Raw genomic sequence first — 14024 nt, forward strand, 5'->3', positions numbered from 1 at the left:
GCCTTTTTGCACCCTTTTGCATTATTTACAAAGCAATATTCATCTGTCATTTTACGGGTTTCTCTCTTGTTTGGGGGTGGGGGGGGAGATTGCCTATAAACTCTAGACCTTGCTTTTCATTCCCGAATATCATATTTTATTTATTTTATAACATACAATCACTGAACCTTACCAGGCCAGAGCTCAACAACAACAATCATAACATTTGATGGAGTGTGCGCTCAAATAGGTCACATACAATACATGTCTAATAGTTGGTTCTCTAGTATTATGCCCAATCAATGGTGTTATGTCATCAAGAGTTCAAAAGTTCATATCGTGTCTTCCCATCGTTGCTTTTTCGGGGCATCCTCTGGCTCTATACACTCTTTCTATGGCAATGCATAGTTGTACATCTGTAATCCACTGGCCTACTTGCGGCGTCTCCGCTGCTCCCCATAGCTGCGCTATTTTTTTTTTTGATGATTGCTGTTGTAGTCATGAAACAGAGCTTTTCTTATCTTGACAGGTCTATCTCGCGGTCTACTCCAAGTAACAGCAGTTTAGGATCTCTGGGGATCGTCTGTCTCAGGACTCTTGTGAGGATGTTGCAACATTCCTGCCAATAATGACTAATATTTGGGCATTCCAATAGTATGTGAAAGAAGGTTCCTTCCTCTCCTCGGCAGCGTAGACAATTGGGTTCTGCTATTTTACCCCAGCGGTACAGGGCTACCCTCGGGTAGTAAATTCTGTGTAATATCTTCAGTTGCACTAGACGTAACCTGGTCGATATGGCAACTCCTCCGACATGATCTCCCCGATTTCAGTTTCCCATTTTGTTTTTAAGCGTATCAGTTCTGGTGTGGCAAAGGAGGTAATAACATTGTACATGACCGCGGTGACTTTTGCCTGAATATGATCTGTGACTATGTTTCGTTCCAGTGGGGTACAATCCGACATGTCAGAGAGGGTAGGGAGGTGTTGTTGTAATGCATGCCTGAGCTGTGTGTAGTGGTATCTTTCCGCTTCTGGGAGGTTAAAGGACGAGGTTAGGTCATCGTAGGGTCTAATGGTTCCTTGTGCTATAATGTCCCCCACTTTTTCTATGCCATGTCTCACCCACACTGGCCACTTCGGCAATTTAGCTACTTCGGGGAGGTTCATATTGTCCACAGTGGTTGTATTGGCGTGACTTTGTCCCCCCCAGCCTATGAAAGCGTGCGACTCTGCCCAGACGCGAGACGTCTGTGATAGCATATCTCAAGTGGTCGATATGGGTGTTGCGGCATATAGCTCTATGGGAGATGATGCTTGCACATGTGGTATTGTGACATCAGCGTGTAGTGCATCGTTTATAACTGACATCTGGCTGGTCCAATAATAAGTCTGTAGCCTCGGGAGGCCGATGCCACCCTCCCATATTGACCTCTGCAATGTTTGGAGAGCTATTCTCGGATGCCCACTGCCCCATAGGAGTTTCCTAAGTATGCAGTCTATTTTTTGGAACGTCTTCGTAGGTATGTGCAGTGGGGCATTCTGGAGTATGTACAGATAGCGGGGAAGTGTTAGCATTTTAAACAGTGCTGCGCGACCCATCAGGGTCAACGGTAGAGATATCCAGTGCTGCACATCACCCGTGAATCGCTCTGTGATGGGTTGTAGGTTATTGTGTATGTAGTCATTGAGATTTCTTGTGATCCGGATGCCCAGATATTGAAAGTGATCGGAGGCGACTATACGGGCAAGGTTCGGGAGCCTCCATACCTAACTGATTTAATACAAATAGTGTAGATTTGGACCAATTCACCTTTAGGCCACTAAAGGCTCCATATTCTTGAAGTAGCTGTGTCACCACTGGGCATGTCGTCCTGGGGTCTCGCAGGTATATTAATAGATTGTCTGCATACAGTGAGACTCTGTCCTCCCACTCCGTCCCACCCGGGACGCCCTTCCATGTGCATGTCTCCCTCAGCAACTGGGCTAATGGCTCTATGGCCAGTGCAAAGAGGAGGGCTGATCGGGGGCAACCCTGCCGTGTCCCTTTTCCCAGGACGAAGGATCGTGATGGCCAGCCGTTTACTCTGACTTCAGCCATCGGTGCATTGTACAGCAGTTGGACCCAGGATAGAAATCGCTTGCCGAACCCCATTTTACGCATGATCTCCCAGAGCACCTCCCAATAGATTGAGTCGAACGCCTTTTCAAAGTCTATTGCGAGTACCCCCAAAGGGATGTTCAAGTTTTTGGTGCATTCAATGGCTAGATGTATTCTCCGTGTGTTCATTCTTGTGGATCTACCGGGCATGTAGCCACATTGGTCTGGGTGAATTGGGGACGTTATGACCTGTTGTAGGCGTGTTGCTAGCAGTTTAGCCAATATCTTCGCCTTACTGTTAATGAGGGATATTGGTCTATATGAGCTACAATTATCTGGGGGCTTATCTGCTTTGGGTATTACAATTATTGTTGCCTTCCTCAGGTCTGCTGGTAGGCTCCCTTTGGTTCGGGCCTGTTTATACATTTTAAGTAGATGGGGGGCCAGTTCATTACCGCCTACCTTTTTCCAGGCCTCTATGGGAAAGCCATTCGGTCCGGGTGTCTTTCAGGATTGGAGTTGCATCATGGCTGCTATAATCTCTTCTTCCGTGATTTCCCTTTCCAGGTTGGCAGCTTGTTCTGTGTTTAGGGAAGGGAGGGTGATCTCTTCCAGTATGGAGGTGTCATGGGAAGTTTCTGGTGTCTTGTATAGCCCTTCATAGTAACTAGCAAACTCTTCTGCTATGTCTGTGTCTGTCAGACGCGGTTCCGCATTCTGGGGCGTGAATGCTCTTACTTGGTGTCCCTCATCCCTGCGTTCGAGCCACGCTAGCATCTTTCCTGCTTTGTCACCCTTTCATAAATTCTGGCTCTCTTTGCCCCATGCGCCTGTATTGCGTTATCCAATGCAATGTTTTGTAGTTTTTTTTGGGCCAGAGCCAAAGATCTATTTGTGTCGGGACTATCTTGGGTTAGGTGTGCCTCCTTCGCCTGCTTGACATTTGCCTCTGCTTCCCTCACGGATTCTTGGTGTGCTTTCCTTTGTGCTGCAGTCCAGGAAATGATCTCTCCTCGTATAACAGGTTTATAGGCTTCCCATAGAATAATGGGGCAGTCTACCGATCCTTCATTTAATTCAAAGTATGTTGTACTAGCCTTTTGTAAGCGTTGTATCAGCTCCAGGGAGCCTAAATGGTAACTGTTCAGCCTCCATACCAGTGGTGGAGTTGGTTTGTATGTCGTGATTGACATGAGTAGAGGGGAGTGGTCTGAGATACCTCTTGGAAGGTATTATGCTTGTGTTGCTGTATATATTGTTGCTGCAGGTACAAAAAAGTAGTCTAAACGCGACAGTGATGCATGTACCCCAGAGTGATAGGAGTATCCTTTTCCCCAGGGTGTAGGTCGCGCCATACATCGCCGATACCAAATGCTTCCACAAATGTGGCTAGGTTAGTTCGGCGGTTGGGGTCTCTGTTGCGTAAGTGTGTGCGATCTTGTACATTGTCTATGACATCATTGAAGTCTCCCCCTAGAACCAAGACATCAGAGGTATCATCGGTCAGCAGAGGGGTAATGTCTTCTATTAGTGTGGCTTGCAGTGTGGGCGGGTCATAGATTCCTAATAGGGCGATCGTTTTATTCCAGAGCGTGCCTGTGACATACGTGAATCTGCCCCCAGTATCTTGTATTGCTTTTGTGAGGGTAAAGGGCAGTTTTTTATGTATTAGTATCATTACTCCTCTGGCTCCCGTCGTGAAGCCTGTCTGTATTGTTGTGCGATAGTTGGAACGCTTGAATAGCGCATTAGCTGTTCCTGCTAGGCGAGTCTCCATTAGGAAGGCTATGTCCGGGCCATGCCTATTCGGGAACCGTCGTACTAGTCGTCTCTTCAGGCTGTTTCCTAGGCCATTCACGTTCCAGGTAAGAAGCTTTAAGGCTCGGGTCTTTTTGTCTTGAGGGGCCATTTAAGCACTCTTGGTTGTAAATGACAGTGGAATCCCCCATGATGGAGGCATTGCTAATATGCGTCTTTTGGCATGGAACGATGGCCAATGCTTGGCTAACACCTGATTTGCATAGGTTTCGGTGTTCCATTGAGCTTCTCCATCTTCTGAACATAGACCCAACTCCCCCCTCACCATACTTCGCCCCCAACTGAAGCATCTGTCGGCCCTTTATAACTCAAACACCAATTAAACGAAAACTATTCACTCACAATACTCATGCAATAAGTTCCTGTCCAATATACTCCCCCAATCTAGCATTGGAACGGCGTATGTCGACAGGGTCTGTGGTTGGGGGGGGCATATAGTGCGACATATCGCAGGGCCGCCAGCCACTATATTAAGCACGTATCATAGCTACTGGTCGGTATGTACACAGGGTGGGCACATCGTAGATGATGTTGTTCACATGTCCAGCATCTGTCGCCTTCTGGGGGCATTTCCCCTTCTTGTGGTTGTTGCAGTTGTGGTGGCTTGTCTGGTGGTCTATTTGGCCAAGGTCTGTTCCTTCAATTCTCTTGCCTTCTCCAAGGATTTAGGGGCAAACAGATCAGCAAGCAACTGTTCCAGAAAAAACTCCATGAGCCTCCTCTTTTTTTTCCAGCAGCCCGAGGATTCGGATGTTGTTCCTTCTCGATTGACCTTCTCCCTCCTCCACCCGCTCTTCCAATGCCTTAATACGTTCCATTGCCCTGTTCATTTGTTGACTCATGCCTCGTAGCTCATCTTCTGCCACTGAGATGCGAGTCTCAGCCTCTCCCGTACGGGACGATAGTTTTTGGAGGTCATGACGCAGTAGGGACACTTCAGTGCTAATGCTGTCCATTTTCACCTCCATAGAGGCTCGTGAGCTGGAGATGGCATTCATCACATCCTTAAGTGATAAGTTTTCGCCAAGTCCTTTTGAGCCATCACATCTGTTCTGGTCTGGTGGAGGGGTCAGGGCCGGTGTTGTGTATTGCGCCATAGTGCTCTGGGTCCCTGCTTTCTTGGCGTCCTCCTTGGCCATCTCGGAGACTATTTCCCGGTTCTTTTATTCCTCTTATGTTTGGCAGCTGGTAGGGTGGATCTGGCTTCACGATTGGATCACACCCTGTCCTATAGTGCTCACAGCTCGGATGGAGGTTGTGTGGTCATTTTATGCCCATATTGTAGCCTGGTCTCTTATTTCGGGTGGTTTGACCACTCACGCCGCCTATATGAGTTATATATATGCTGGTTATGGGGGGGTGGAGGAGATGGGGTCCCAGACTTGTGAGGTCTGATTTTCAGGGGAACCACCTGCCACGCGGGGTTTCTCTCTGTGGGCTGTGTAATGCCTGCTATTTTCCGCCTCCCCCTCTCCTTACCTCCCTTCTGGATCCTGGATAGGAACTGGAGGGCCGCAAATCGCCCACCAACACAATGGGGTACAGCAGGCACCCTACGTAACACAGAGCACCCGCGACCTTCCCGTAGTCCACTTTTATTGTATCAAGACTCCAGGTAGCACTGCGCCGGATCCTTTAGGGCAGCTCTATTTCCAGGAGATATCGTTTCCCACCTCTTTTAGTGCGTGACGGCGGGAAAAGCTGGAGGGTGCCCCTTGCATTTCCTCAGGCGTACGTGGTTGGCTTGTTTCCTCCATGTGTTATAACATTGTATTGGGGCAGGAGGTTTTGGGTCGGAGGACTCCCCCCCCCCCCCCGCCCCTTCTCAGCTCTTCTTCTGCTGCTGGGGGGATAGGTGGCGAACGTTTCGTGCATCACAGTCTCAGCAGAGGAGGGCAGGTTATGGCCTTGATCAGGCATGTATTGCAGCCGTTTCTTCTGTTTACTGCAGGGTGAACTGTTCGCTGCTCATTGCATCCACCCCCATGATTAACACAATGTATGAATGGCAGGGACTTGTCTTCCGCTTCTCTTCAGTTGGCTGGGTCCAAGCTTACACGCACAGCATGGGCATACAGATGTGTTTGCCGCGGTACTATTGCCGCACAGGAGCAGGCACGGCCCACACTCTGCTGTGTCTCCACTGGGCGAGCCCGGCGTCAATACCTGCACCTTGCTGCTGCGGGGGTCACGAGCCCGAATAGCTTGTCTGCACTAATAGTGGTCCACTGGCCCATGTGCGTGCCACACGTTCAGCTGCGGCAGCCACCAGGGGAGTGTCTGTGGCCGAGCGTTCTTCGGGTTCCAAGCGGTCCGGGGTTGGTATCTGGCCACTTCCCGTCCCACAATCCGCAATCCTCCGTTCTCGCACACCACAGGTCCAGATCAAGGGCGAGCAGGTCTGTGTCAAGGGTGAGCAGCTCTTCCACCCTCCGCTCGACCAGCGCGGGATGTTCGTTGCGGAGACACCTCCGTTGCAGTGTGTGTCTTCCTTTTAGTGTCGAGCTCCAGTGGCCATCTTGTATTCAGCATCCAGCTTCAAATGCTCCTGTTTTCGGCAGCGTTTGTGTTCCAAACTCTGATTCAAGCTGATTTTACAGCGGTTTGTTGTCTGGGAGCTCCGCCACCCGTGGCTGTAATTTCATTCAGTATATGCTTTTTTTTCAGGATCTCGAGCAGGATTTAGCTGGCGGCCCAGGAGCGATGAGGGAACACATCTACATCGCTCCACTGCTGGCCACACCCCCTACAGGGGGAACATTATTAACCTAAACGCTATCTGTGCACAAAACAAAACCATTCTTTTTCCTGTGTTTTCTATGCTGCATCATTATAAGTGAATTAAATTGCTTTGCTTATTTTCTTAATGGTATTGTCACCATTAGGTGATTATACACATCTATGGGGCAGCATATATATATATGTGATTTGAATATTAAATAAATAAATCTTTACCTTTACAAACTAGCCGGACTCCTGGTTCAGTGTGACCTGGGGGGGTATTTTGAGGCGGGTGTGATAGGAGTGGTATATCATTCAGAAGATTGAATTTATAGACAAAAATCAATAAGTGTTTCATTGCGCACTACATGCTAGGCAAGACTTGGGTGTGTGCCTGATCGAAATCCCTTACATTGGGCATCGTGTACGTCGGTTTTGTGCATTCCGTGCTGTAATTACTAGCGTCATTGTGAGTTTCTTGGTGTGGTAATGGTGGGCTCAATGGATGCCGGGTTAGCTTATATGGAGGTTGGTTTGAGGATGGTTGTCTTGTGAGCATGAGGCAGTAGTTGGATAGTGTGGATGGCTTAATTACATTTGGATTGTGGTTTACACAAGGTTCATGTAGTCATGTCTGTCAGGGGGATGCTTGATAGTGGGCAACATCTCTGTTGGTTCTGGGTGTTATCTGTACCGTCATGGATTCAGTCAACTGGTTCTCTTTGCATTTGGGAGGGGTTGAAGAGCCAGGTTTTTAGTAGTTTCCTGAATTTTAGGTGGTCTTTGGTGTTTGATATCTTTTGGGAGGTTGTTCCAGGTTTTTGCCGCAAGGTGGGAGAAAGAGGAGCCCGCACGTTTTTTCCTAGAGTATGGCTTTGTTTCCATGCGGATTTCATTGCTTGATCGAAGGAGTCTCGTCGGCTGGTAGATGGTTATTCTCTTTTGTAGGTATTCTCCCTGGCCGCTGATTTCCCTGTGTGTTATGCACATTGTTTTGAACGGGATACGTTGTATGATTGGAAGCCAATGTAGCATATTTAGCACTGGTGTGATGTGATCTCTTCTAGAAAGTTTGAGGAGGAATCTAGCCGCTGCATTTTGGATGTGTTGTAGTTTCTTCAGCAGGTGTTGCGGGAATTGGAGATAGAGGCTGTTGGCGTAGTCGATTCTTGACATGAGGGCGATTGTCGGTGTTTTGTGGGTGAAGGACAGGAATGGTAGGATTCTTTTTGTTGAGTGCAGGAGGTAGAAGCATTTCTTAATTATTGCGTTTACTTGTGGTTCTAATGTTAGTGCGTTGTCCATTAAGACTCCCAGGTTTTTGACTACGTTTGATGGCGTGGCCGCGGTTCCCATTTCCATCGGCTATGGTATTTAGGTTTTTGGATATAATCATGATTTCTGTCTTTCCTGGGTTGATTTTTAGGTTGTTGGCATTCATCCAGTCAGATTTCTTTGAGAAATTCTCCTAGAGTTCAGTGGTGTTCTTGTGCATCTTCGATTTTGTAGATTGGAGTGTCGTCTGTGTAATTGTAGCACATAAGATTGTATTTTTGGAAGATCTTGATGAGCAGAGTCTGGTAGATGTTGAAGTACAGTGGTGATAGTGAGGATCCTTGTGGTACTCGCAGTCATTAACTTGTGGAGCAGATTTGAACGGCCTTATCCAGACAGTTTGTTCTGTTGGCTAGGAATACTTTTATCCAGAGTAGTGCCAAGTCAGTTATACCTATATCTTCTAATCTCTTGATGAGGGTGTTATGTCTTACTATGTCGAATGCCGCCGAGAGGTCGATCAGAATCAGGGCTGAGGTTGAGTTGGAGTCAGCATTTGTCTTTAGGTCATTCCACATGGATAGGAGTGGCAATTCTGTTCCTCTTGCGGGTCTGAAGCCGACTTGCGCTTGGTCCAGCAACTGGTGTTTTTCTATGTGCTCTTGGGTTAGTTTGTATATGTAGGTTTCTAGGAGTTTTGCCAGGTAGGGGATGTTTGAAATAGGTCTGTAGTTGGAGGTCTTCCACGTCGCCACTTGTGTTCTTAAGTAGTGGTTTAAGAAATGTTGATTTGATAGATCGAGATACGGTCCCTGTCGCGAGCGACAGATTCAAGAGATTTCTGTAATATTCGGAAGGCGTTCCTTGTGTGAGGATTGATTTGTTGATGTCGGGGGTGGGGGGCAGGGATCCATGGGCGAGCCTGCTTTCTTGCTATGTTTTACCAGCTTGACAAATGTCTCCACTGATATTGCGGGAAGTTTTGAAGTGTCTGCTCTGGCTCCTCGTTCGATCTTGTTGGTTGTGTGTTAGGATTGGTCGGTCTGTTTTGTATGATTTGTCGAATGTTGATTTTATTTTTGAAATGGTCCGCTAGGTTGTAGCATAGTTTCTGTGTGGGTATTGGAGTGTTGTCACAATCTGGTGGGTTCCTCATTTCGTTTATGAGGCTGAACATTTCTTTTTGTGTGTTGGTGGCTTTGGTGATTCTGTCATAGCACCTTTTCTTTGCTTTTCGAATTTCCTCCTTGTACGATCGGATTTGTCTTTGGAACCAAGTCATCTTACCTTGGTCATATTCTTTCCTCCATTCTAGTTCCAGCTTCTTCTTGTTCTTGTTCTTTTTCATGGTGCTTAGTAGTGGGGTGAGCCATTTTGCCAATGCTATTTTTCTGGAGAGGAGAACAAGTTACTTACCACTGGTAACGTTCTTTCGACTGGATGTTCCTCCAACGTATTCCACATCTTTGACATGTAATGTCCACAGGTGTGCACATCGGAACGTTTTTCGGCAGGGGGCATCCTGCGTCGTTAACGTCGGGTCGATGTCCCTCAAAGGCCTCTGTCGAGCGCGACGTCACTGGATCTTATAAATAGGATGCACGGTACCCGTAGCCTCAGTTTAAGTTTATTCCCCCCATAACGTGTGGCACCAATCCAATGCCTGCTTGACTGCACATAGCCTTGTGGAAAAGAAAGCTGCAATCGCATAGGAAATTGAGGAACATCCAGTCGAAAGAACGTTACCAGTGGTAAGTAACTTGTTCTTCGAATGGATTGTGTCCTCCAACGTATTCCACATCTTTGACAGACTCCCAAAGCAGTACCAGGAAATGGAGGAGGGAAAGAATTTAGAGTACCCAATCAGATTGTGGAATAAAGAACCACCTTACCAAAGGCCATATCCTGACCATGGATTGTATCCAGAGAGTAATGTTTAACAAAAGGTGTGGATCGAAGCCCATGTGGCTGCATCACAAATATTTCTAATAGGAACTTCCCGTTGGAGGGTGGTGGAAGTAGCCACGCCCCTAGTGGAATGAGCTTGCAACCCTTTAGGAGGGTCCTTACCCGCCAATCGGTAACACTCAGTAATGGTGAGGATAATCCACCTGGACAAGGTGCGTTTGGAAGCAGCCTGGCCCAATCTGTGTCCAGCATATCCCACAAAGAGTTGATCATCCACTCTGACCCTGGACATACTAGAAATATAAAAGCTCAGAGCTCTCCTAGGATCTAACCTAAGGAGTCGCTCCTCTTCCTTACCAGGATGAATAGGAGGATAGAAAGAAGGGAGAACCACCTTCTGACTCAAATGAAATTCAGATACTACCTTAGGTAGAAAGGAAGGACGTACCCAAAGTACTACCCTGTCCTTGTGGAATACAGTGAAGGGCGGCTTAGAGGAAAGTGCCTGCAATTCACTCACTCTGCAAGTGAAAGTAACCACAACTAAGAACTCTGTCTTGAAGGACACTCTCAAAGGACAAGAGTACAAAGGTTCAAACGGAGCACCCATGAGAAATTTTGAAACCAAATTTTCGATCCCAAAACGGCACCTGGAAAGGGGAAGATCTCCTGAAGGACTTCCTGAGCCAACTCTCACTCGTGAGAGACCGTGCTCTGCCTACTCAGAGCACCCGCTGCCGCATTTTCGTCTCCAGCCACATGAACCGCTGAGATCGAAATTCCCTGCTGGATGGCCCAGAACCAGAGCTGCATTGCCTCTCTGCACAACGGGAGTGACTGTACCGCCCCTTTTTGGTTGAGGTAATGCATGGCCACTGTGTTGTCCGTCATGATCAGGACACTCCTCCCCCACAAATACGGCAGAAAAGTCTTCAGGGCTAGCCCGATGGCCCTCAGCTCTTACAGGTTGATGTTGAGTTTGGACTCTGACAGAGACAAACGACCATTGGTGGTCAAGTCGTCGGCATGAGCGCCCCATCCTGTGAGGGAAGCATCCGTCACTACAGTCACCTCTGTGCATGGTTGCCAAACGGCTCCCCTTCATCAGGTGCCTCTCGGGTGGCCCACCACAGAAGGTCCTGGGAGACAGATCGTGGAATCCCATCCCATCCCTTTCTTCCCCCCCCTCGGGAATATGCTCAGCCGTTAGAGAAACACAGTTCCACAGAGTGTGTGAAAACCTTGCTAAGGCACAAGTGGAGTTGGCAGATTTCAACGTCATACTCCCCGCAGAAAATACCTTGCGAGCCCAACAGTCAAAGCGTTTGTCGTCCCCATCAGGAAGGATGGTAGTGTACGCCGCCTGCCTCGAGGTGGCCATAGACGTCTGAACCCCCAAACCCCTGGGAGAGGGGTGAGTGGATAAGTAGCTGGGGTCGCCAACGGAAGGGCGGTACTTCTTTGTCAACGATTTGTTAACAGCCGGAAGAGATTTCCGGTGACTGCCAAGCAGGCGCCACCCTTTTCTGTAAAGTGAAATGAAAAGGTAACACCGGGTCAGAGGACGGACCTTTATCTAAAATGTCAGTTAGATCATCTTGTACAAAATCTTCAGGAGGACTGGACCAGCCCAGGTACATCGTGACCCTAGCCATGAGCCGCCTGTATGACGACTCGGCACGAGCCCCAGGCCTGCCAAATTTAACTTCCGGAGAAGTGTCTAACCCACTGGCATCATGAAGGGTTTGCCTCAATTCCTCCAACTGACTGTCTCCAGAAAAGACAGGAGCCCCATCAGGCTCAATAGGGTCCTCAAAGTCAGACCTTTCCTCCTCCTCATATGTCATCCAGACGGAGATGAAAACCTTTCCTGGGGACAAAAGAGGGCCTTGAGTCCACCAATGGCCTCACAGACTTAGCAGTAGCCTTCTTTAGAGGATCCACCATATCGGGGAACTCCAAAAAGGTACATTTCGGGCCAAAATCCCCAAAGGCGTCGAGGGCTCCAAAGGCTTCGGCGTCGAGGGCGCCAAAGGCTTCAGCGTTGACAATGGTGTCGACGGCACCGAGGGCTGATAAGAAGGCAAAGCCTTGATGTCCGAATCAGATGGACACGGCGCTGGAGTCCACGCAGGCCTCAAGCCCTTAGCAGGTTTCTGCGGTCTCGCTGTGGAGGAGGACCGAGACCTGGAAGCATGTCTCTTGCGACTATCCTGAGCCTTATCTGAACGGGACCTCGAAGGTTCCCGATGCGAGTCACATCGCGGACCCGAGTCCGAAGGCGTGCAATGCCACGGTACAAGACCGTTCCTTGCCGGCTTCATCAGAAGGACGAGGAAGGCGACCGGTGACGGCACTTCCTAGAATGCCGCGACAAGGAAGAAGAATGGTCGGAACCACTCTGACTGAGAACCCCGGGCCTCCTCCGGAAGCAGAGAATCGCCTCTCGAGTCGTCGGTCGACACCCCCATGAACGATTTAGATTTTTCGGGACTTACTGGGTTTAGAACCTCTACCTACCTGAAGCTTCCCCTTACGCTCCCGCAAAGCCTTGGCAGTCAGCGACTGGCATTTTGAACAGTTGGTGTCGTGACTCTCGCCCAAGCACCACAAATAAATGCGATGCGGGTCGGTAACATACATTTTAGACTTGCAGTCACGGGAAGTCCTGAAGCCAGACCGCAGAGTCAGAGGGGTCGAAGAAGACATCTCAACGATGAAACGCGAGGCGCGCAAAGTTCTCGAAGCAAACATTTGTGTAAAAAACGGAACTGAGGCAACTGACGCAGTGCGTCCTATTTATAACATCCGGTGACATCGCCCTCGACGGAGGCCTTCGAGGGACAGCGACCCGACGTCATCGGCGCAAGACGCCCTCTGCCGAAAAAGTTTCTGAAGTGAACAGCTGTGGACATTCAATGTCAAAGATGTGGAATACGTTGGAGGACACAATCCATTCAAAATGTAGCTTTAATCATCATATAGACAAGTTGAGACATGTGTTGTACAAATTTAAGAGTCAGACCCACCCTAGAAAAGCCTGTAGGATAAAGTCACCTGCTTGCAGCCCTGGATTCATACAGGGACACACCTCTTGTTATACATAATGTGCAGAACATTTTCCGTTTCACAAAAGAATTGAACATGTTTTCATGCAAACAAGTGGGCATCATGGACCAATCAAATCTATATGTTTTACTTATGATTAAGCTTACTTCGGAATAGGAATAGACCGAGAAGCCAACTAGGGGCTTTCAAACACATAAGGCCCCTCAAACTACACCAACATGCAACAGGAAGGGCAAAACTATCAGAGAAAAGAGCCAGTCCTCTCTCTACCCGGTCTCCTGCAGCCAGTTTTAAACAGTTACCCATTAGAAACGCAGGGCATAAAAAGACAAGCTTGCAACCTGGCACATTGCCCTGCTGCAGTTACATAACTTTCTAACTGCTCTTGAAATGCCACTAACTGTTCCAAAAGTTCCAAACTGCCAAACCATGTCCTAGCTATCTGCACAGAGGAGAGGAGAAAGTGGAGTTGCAGGGTAAGACTCCTTACCACGGTGCACCTCTCATCGGATGCAATTTCAGTGCCAATACGCCTTGATGCATTTTCTGAGCAACTTGCTGGAGAATACAGAGCTAGGCCACAGGTATTTAAGCAGCTCAGCATATTCCGATTCATTTTTTAAATATTTTTTTGCACATTGGTATCCGATTTGATTCTTTCATCAATTCCAAAGTTTCCTTTTTATATTGTGCAAACTGCCCCCAGGTTACTGAAGGACTCTAAACTAACTGCTAAATGCTTAAGAACAGCAGCATGCCATGTTACTGTATAGCCTTCAAGGAAATTGCAAATCTCAGTTCACTAGGAATACGTCTCAGACACTGGTGAAAAAGTACCACACCACATTGTGATCGTATATTCTTTTCTCTCCTTTGTTCCGCTCTTTCCACTTCTCCCCCTTGCGCCTTCTTAATGTCACTGGATCTAGTAAGATCGTTGTTTTTGTTCTCCCCTGCTCCCCTCACTTTGCTCAGTCGTGCTCTGAAACACCCGTGTACGAGTGCAATATAAATAAAATATATCATGTATCATATGGTGTTGATCTCCGAGTTAAGGTGCTCTGTGCACCAGTTCTCTAAAACTCCTAAAAGCTATGCCTTCGCAACACATTCTCCAGACTAATTTGAGCCCTTGTTTCCGTTTTCATAGACACCT

The 14024-nt window shown here is 48.1% G+C and overlaps 1 protein-coding gene across 3 annotated transcripts in view; it reads right to left on the minus strand.

Moving 5' to 3' along the window:
• LOC138513069 (uncharacterized) overlaps positions 1-14024 on the minus strand; it is a 1355028-nt gene that overhangs the window by 672907 nt on the left and 668097 nt on the right. The gene's annotated exons all lie outside the window — the stretch shown is intronic.

This window comes from Ambystoma mexicanum, chromosome 12, assembly GCF_040938575.1.
Source record: "Ambystoma mexicanum isolate Mex_15411 chromosome 12, UKY_AmexF1_1, whole genome shotgun sequence".
Lineage (NCBI taxonomy): Eukaryota > Metazoa > Chordata > Amphibia > Caudata > Ambystomatidae > Ambystoma > Ambystoma mexicanum.